The following is a 7153-nucleotide window of genomic DNA, read 5'->3' on the forward strand; positions in this document are numbered from 1 at the left end:
AGGTTGCAGGAGCGCTAAGGAGCGCAGGGGAGGCCGGTCACCCGCGCTGTCCGAGCGCGCCCGGAGGTGGTCGGGGGCCGTCTTCCCCCTCCCCGGCGCGTCCGGCACTGCGCTCCGGGCTCCGGGGCGGACGCGCGCCCAAACCCGCCGAGGCCCCGCGGCGCGGGGGGCTTYGGCAGCTGGCGAGGCCCCGGGCGCATGCATGCACCGAGGGCTGGGAAACGATAAAAATAGTCACTTATCTGCCTGTGCATCTCAGGATAACCGCAGCTTCTGTAACCATTACTTAATTAACGCCTCCAAATGCTCTGGGAAGTGGGTAACGAAGCACTATCGCATTTTCCAGGTGTTTTAATTGCGAAGCGGAGCAGCTAAGGGAATAGCTCAAGGCCGCGCGGCGAGCGGAGGGCAGGGCGAGGAGGCGCGAGCGCGGCCGCCCGCTGCCGCCCCGCTCCCCCAGAGCAAACCCCGCGTCGGCGCCCGCGCCTGCCGCGACGGCGCTCGGCTCGCGAGCCCCCGCTGTGCCGCGCCGCACTGTGCCGTGCTGTGCCGCGCCTGCCCGTCCTGCTCGCTCCAGCGGCCGGGCGAGCAGGAYGCAGGAATCTCCCTGCCCTGGGTACGGCGCAGCTGACGGAGCCCGTGGTTGTATCAGCTCTTCTCCGGAGCACGGCTTCCAGGGACGGCGATGGGCCACGAAGGCTCAGGCCTGCAAAAGCGGCACAAAGCTGCAGTGCCCGCAGTGCTAGCTGGCTGCCTCTAGAGGAAAATCTGTATTTTTGCATGTTGGGAGCCGGGTGTTAAGCCAGATAAGCAACGCTGCCGTTTGGCAGATAGGGGGGAGGCAGACGGGCCGGAGCGCACACGGCGGGGCTCCGAGCGCTGCCGGCACCGCTCCTCCAGGGCAGTGACAGCRCGCGCCTCCGGGTGCATCTCGTATGCCTCAAGGGCCACTTTTTGGCTATTTGGGAGGAGCGATGCCGGGGTTGCAGGTGTCATCCTGCCAGGGGCTAGGCTGAGCACAAGCCGGGCAGGAAAGTTGGATGCTTTCTATTCCCTGCTCCATCAKCAGACCCTGGAGGCACCGGGAATCGGGTTCCCGCTGCCGAGAGCGGTGCAGGAACGTGCCGTAAGATGCCAAGCACCAATTCCACTAAAGCTCAGTGCTTCAGCAGTTCCTACAGCTCRCGATGAAATGGTCCTGCTGCTGGGGAGGAAAAATGCCCAGTTCCTCTAATTTGGAGGACCCCCCGGCCCAGCCCGGATTCGCCTTCCTGGCGGCGCGAGCCGAGGGCGTGCTTACCGAGCGGCGCTCAGCCCCAGCCCAGTCCCCGCGTTCCTGACTCGTGGCCAGGCTGCTCGGGTAAAAGCACATGCGGGGACGTGATCTCCATCGGAGCCCAAGCAGGGGTAGGAGCCTGCGAGTTTGGACTCCGGCTCCTTTCCTTGYCACGGCAATTGCATTTTTCCACCTGGGTTTCCCCAGCTAACGGCTGAGGATGCGCTTTGCCCTCTGGGTTTTGCAGCGATACTACACCGCAGCTTCACGTTCCCCATCACGGGACCGTCGCTCCACAGGGGACAAGGAGCCGGCGGTGGGGACGGTCCGACCCACAGGGCAAAATCCCGGTGCCAGGAGGCAGTGCTGAGCGGACGCAGCCTCGCTCATGCTGCAGTGCCAGCGCTGCTTTCCTGCTCCGGACTCGGGGGGAGACGGGGCAGGGCCACGGGAGCCCCCTGCATCCCCGGCGGCATCGCACCCCGCGCCCGCGGCCTGCCCCTCGGAGCGCTGGGAAGCTCYGGGGTTGCCAAATATTTGCACTGCCTGCAGGAGCGTTATCCAGCCCACACAGGGAGCGGGCGGGCGTCCCGCGGGAATGCGGCGCAACGGGCAGAGGGTCCAAGCAGGGGGCAGAGGGCCGCCTTGCCCGGGGAGCAGAGGTCACTGCAATCCGACTCCTGGCTGCACGGAAAAGAGCAAATTCCTCTTCAACCCTGGCAACAGAGAGGTGCTCGATGTAGGGTGGGAAACTGGGGGAGGGAAGGAGCCCGATGACCCGGTCTGAAGTTATTTACTGTCGAACGTGTGTATGGTTTGGGCCAGGCAAAAAAAAATGCTCATGCCCCAAGCCAGCCCTGTYCCGCAGCCCTGCTGAGCCGCTGCCTTTGCCGTCCTGCCTGGGAGGTTTCGGAGCTCCCTGCGCTTTGCCAAGAAGAAACCGTGCCGGGCACAAATGCCCTGGGGGGCAGGCGCCGGCATCGCGGCCGGGGATGCTCGAAGCCCAGGCGSCCCTGGGGCTGCGCGGAGCCTCGGGGTACGGCCGGGCACGGCCGAGGATGTGGCTCCGCTCGCACCGCGGCTGTCGTGTAGCCATGGGTGTTTGCTCCCAGAGAAAATGTTGCTCTTCTGATCCTCCAGTCCCCGTTCTTTAGATGTAGAYCTGGCTGGGCTCCCTATTACCTATGTAAAACCTGATACCACAAACTGCCACTGACCCTCGAGCAGCTATTGCCTTTGGACCGAGGGGGATCYGGATGACGTTTCTTTGCATTTCAGATTGCAATGGTATCGCGTTACCTTTCACATGCAGATGCAAAGCACCAGGGGAGAAGTTTCTAAGAGCCACACAGTCCCYGTCCAGGGCCGCACGGCTCTGCTCCCTGCCAACCCGCCTGCTCCACGTGGGCTTTCCCGCAACAGCAGAGCCSGTGCTTTGCAACAAGCCATCAACTCCCTGACTACTAAAAAACCCCCGATCTCTTCCGCAGACTCAGAGAGAGGAGAGGAGAGCAAGCAAACCCCGCGCCGCAAGCGTGGCACGGCGGTGACTGCCCCACCACGCAGCAGCTGGACCACACTCTGGCTGCCGGCGCGGGGTGACAGCTCTACCCCGCGCCCTTGGGTGCATTATTTTTGGCAGTTCTCCCTCCTTCGCTCGTGCATGGCTCCCTTCCCCGCTAGATAAGGCTGCAGCGGATGCCGGGGATGGATAAAGATCAGCGCGGGCACAGCGATACTCACCCGGGGGCTGCCTCGCCGCCCGCTCGCTCGGCTCCGCCGGCTCGGCCAAGCTGTGATCCGAAGAGGCTCACCTGGGACACGGGAGACAGAAGTGAGCAGTGTGGGTGCATTTGCACGGACAATATGCCATAATTTTTTCTTTGCAGTCTGACTGGCTTTACTGGTTTGCGTTTCTTTGCCCCAGCAGCAGAAAGCTTAGCTCAAGCTGCCGAACGGGTTCTGCTATAATACAAAAAAGCGGCAAGACCGGTATAGTTTGAACCCAGAAGGAGATTTGATTGTTTTCCTGTAATTACAGTTCAGCCTGTGCTGTTGGTTGAAGTCAATCACATTAGCAAACAGACCCATTTGAACAATTCACGCACCATTAAGGTGGGAATTATTTCTTTTTACATAACACGACTCTTCTAGAAAGGAAAAGAAAAATCGAACATGACAGAGCAATCCGTTAAACCCTTCCTCGCTTCCTTGGCTCGCGCAGAGGGAGGTTACCTCCACGAAGGGGCCTTTTCAGGAGAGCCGCTTTTCAGTGGGGCAGCCTAGCCCGGAAGCAGGCACGCGAAACGTTTGGTCTGGGGACGATGTTGCTCTCGGCAGGCACCGCTGACTGTCAGCACTGACAATTTTTGATACCGACGGGCCTTGATGAGTTTTGATTTCCGTACGTATCGCGAGGGCATGCCGTCCATAGCTGTGGATGCCTCTCGCTACGCATGGATACCTCCTGATGCCAAATTTGTGCGACTTGCTGCTTGCAAATGCCGGTTACAACCTGTGTCCCCAGCCTGTCACTGAGCGGCACTTTTTGTAGCAGAGGAGGATGCTTGTGGGCCAGCAGGAACAGGCAGGGGGATTGGGGCGCTGCTTTTGGCCGGCAGCCCCAGCGTCCCTCCAGGCTCCAGCTGCTGACGCAAGCAGCTCCCATCCCCGCGCCTCGGGCCGGCAGAGCCGAAGGGAACGTGGACAYGTCCTAAGCCTTTGAAGTGCCGCTGTTTCAGCATTCCCTGGGAAAATGCTGGCCCTGACTCTGCCCATCTCTGCCAAGGCCTGGCAGGTTCGGCAGTAACCTCCCGGGAGGCCCCTGCCCTGCTGCGCCCGTCTCCCCCCCGCCCCGAGTCGCTGCAGCCGCAGCAGTCGCCCGGGCGAGCGGCAGCTCTGCCGCGCCGCGGTGGACGTGYGGGGCTGGCTTCGCGGTCGCGCTGCCCGCGTGAGGGTCCTCGCCTGCCCTTTCCGAAGAGGGACGTAGGATGGGGCTGCAGGCGGTTATTTTCCATCCAAGGCTTCTCGYAAGCAACCTGCAATAGGCACAGGGAAGCTCTTGACTCCTTTAATCCCTTCTCCTTCCTTTCAGGCTGTTTGCTTCACTGGGGACATGTCAATTAGAGAATGACCGGTTGACTCAGGCCGGTACCTCGGGCTGACGTTTACYGTGCTGGAATTTATAGCAACCCCAYGGAAGGAAGATCTTTGCTTGGTTCAGAGCATCTCCTGCTGCCTGTGAAAGCAACCCTCAAAGCTCTCATGGTCTTTGTGCATCAGAGCCCTCGAGAACTTGTTCAGGAACAGCAAGTTAATGGGTCCGCGCGGGCCAGCTCAGGACGCGTAGCAGGGAAACTGCTTCGGAGATGAGCAAATCCAGCCCCTGCGTTGGTGCGCACGGAGCCTGTCCTGCCAGGACCCGTCCTGCGGGGCGCGAGCGAGGCAGCGGGGCAGACCAGGAGCACCACCAGGCGCAGCCATAGCCACCCCGGGGCAGGTCGGAGATCAGGTCGGGGGCCTTGGCCGGGTGCAGGCACCAACGTGCCTGGGCTGCAGGCTGGTTTTACAGGYGATCGGGTCGCTCAGCTTCGTGCATGCCCATTTCTGACCGATGTCTGTGCTGGACGTTTGATATGGCCCTGAGGACATTGCAGAGCCAGGTGCTCTCAGGCTTTGATGACACCTGCAAGGACAAGTCCGTGGCCGATGCTCCAGGACATCCCCGCAGGAACGAGCCGCCCCGGCAGGCAGGAGTTGTGCTGCCGGCTTCATTTCTGGAGGACATCGATCTGGAACAGATACACAGCAACGACGGCAAAACCGGGAGCGATGCAAACAAACCAGGCAGCTTCTGCGAAGAGCTGATTAAAAGCTGCCTCGTTAGACGCAGCGCTCCTTCAGCCAGCGCGGTGCTGCACCCATGACAAGCAGCCTCCAGCAGAGGTTGCTCGCCGGCTTTGCAAAGCGAGCGGCCGCCGGCTGCCGCGCCGTGGCCCCGGGGGGACTCGGCAGCGCCGGCCAGGACGCAAAATCAGCGCGAGGAGCTCGCTGCTTCCTGTTCCTGCCTTGCCGCGGTGGAAAGGCTCCGCAAAAGCGGGCCGAGCCGGGGCCGAGACAGCCCGCCCGCCTGCCGCCGCTGTAAGCCTCCCAGGGCCGCGGCCTCGCTGGCGGTCTGCCGGGCGCGGGGCGGGCGGCCGTGGCGGCGGGACGCGGGGGGACGGCGCCCGCCGCCCGCTCCCGGGTTCCCGCTGCGGGTCGCCAGCAGTCATCCCTCCGATTTTAAAGCCTGGAGGTAGAATTAGCAAATGGGTGCGAAATGTGCATCGAGGAAGATGGGGATTTTTTTGCTCCTTTGGGAAATCGCTGGACGTTTAGACCCGCAGCAAAGGGCGCCAGTGCCCGGACCGAGGAGCTCYGCGCCGGCCCCGCCGCGCTCGGGGCTGGCGCGCACGAGCCGGGAGCGGCTCTTCCCGCGAGGGCTGCTTGCAGCGAGCAGCTATGTGCTTGCTTTTAAGCAGGCCTTTCCTGACGAGCGGCGTCTCTAGCAGCCGAGGCCGCGCCGGACGTCGCCGCAGAGCCTCCGCGCGCGCGGTGGCAGCAGACGGGCGGGCGCTGCCCGGGCTGCGGCGCTCGCCGTGGGCTCTCCCGGCGGGTGAACACCGAGATCCCCGCTCGGGTGCAGAAGCTGGCAGTCCGGGACRTCAGCGTGGTTTGCCGGCCGGCTGCAGGAGCAGCGCCGAGGGACGTGTCGGAGCCGGAGCCGGAGCCGCCTGGGAACCGGCACCGTGCCCGCAACGGCAGCGCGGGAAAATGCACTAAGTAAAACCAGCACCTGGAGCAGCTTCGAGCCGGTCGGGAATCGGGGGGAGCCGCTCAGTTTTAGGCYGGTACCTCAGACCTCCTCGCGCTGYGGTTCCCTTGCCCRTAAGCTGCGAGTCCTCTCGCAGCTCCTTGACCTGCCACAGCCGGGTTGCGGGGACGCGTCCTCYCCGGCGCCGGCRGAGACGGCTGCGAGCGAGGYGGKGGTCCCCCCTGGAGCACCAAGTCAYGGCGGAGACGCAGCTGCCCCTGCCAGGCCTTGGCACGACTCGGAAGACGCACCGTCAGGTCTTCTTGCTCCCGCCTCAGTTCACCCGCTGCACTCACTACAGCTTAGATTTTCCCAATAGCCAGCACGTGAAAATTTAATACCTTAAAAATCCAGCCGAAAGCTTTGCTCTAGCACCAAAGCCAAGATTTCTAGGCTGCCCTGCGGAAGGAGAAGGTGCCCGAGGGGGGGTCGCACATCCTCGGGGCGAGCGCCAGCAGGAAACGCAGCTCCAGCCTTCAACGAGAAAGACGGAAGGGAAAAAATTAAAAGATGCTAGAACAGCACATTTTTTTTGTGTTTTTTTTCCTGCTGCACCTGTGGGCTGTGGTTTCCTGTGCCACAAGCCCGGCTGCGCCCACGGAGCTGCAGCACCGCAGCGCAGGGCTGTGAGCCCGCGAGATGCTCCCCGGCCGATCCAGAAATAACCTCAAAACCTGCCGCGATCGAAGCCGCGGGGCCGGGAGGGCGGCCGGAGCCGTCTCTCCACCAGCGCCCGGCCTGCGCCGCGGCCTCGGTCCTGCCCCAAATCCYTTTTTTTTTCTCTTTGGAGGGGAGAAACCCCCTTGCCGCTGGCTGCGGCTGCGCTGGCCTCCGGCACGGCTTGGCTCTCGCCGGCGCGGTCGCGACCCGGCGTTTGGGAAACTCCGCGCTCAGCCGTCCTCCCTATCCCCTGCTCCTCCACCTCTGCTCGTCCTCCTATGATAGCTGCTTTCCCTTGCGCCTCCCTCCCTCCTCCCCATCCAAAAAGAGAAAAAAACCCTGTAGATTTCAGAGCCAAAGATGCT

At 63.0% G+C, this 7153-nt stretch overlaps 1 protein-coding gene across 1 annotated transcript in view; it reads right to left on the minus strand.

Moving 5' to 3' along the window:
* The window catches only part of RBBP8NL (RBBP8 N-terminal like), a 20682-nt gene extending 17596 nt beyond the window's left edge, over positions 1-3086 (minus strand). The window contains exon 1 of the mRNA XM_085313896.1: positions 3020-3086. The gene's annotated coding sequence lies outside the window, so the exon portion shown is untranslated. The remainder of the gene's footprint in view (positions 1-3019) is intronic.
* Between the last annotated feature and the right edge of the window lie 4067 nt (positions 3087-7153).

Source organism: Rhea americana, unplaced genomic scaffold, assembly GCF_003343005.1.
Source record: "Rhea americana isolate MKP2758 unplaced genomic scaffold, rheAme1 scaffold_4, whole genome shotgun sequence".
NCBI lineage: Eukaryota > Metazoa > Chordata > Aves > Rheiformes > Rheidae > Rhea > Rhea americana.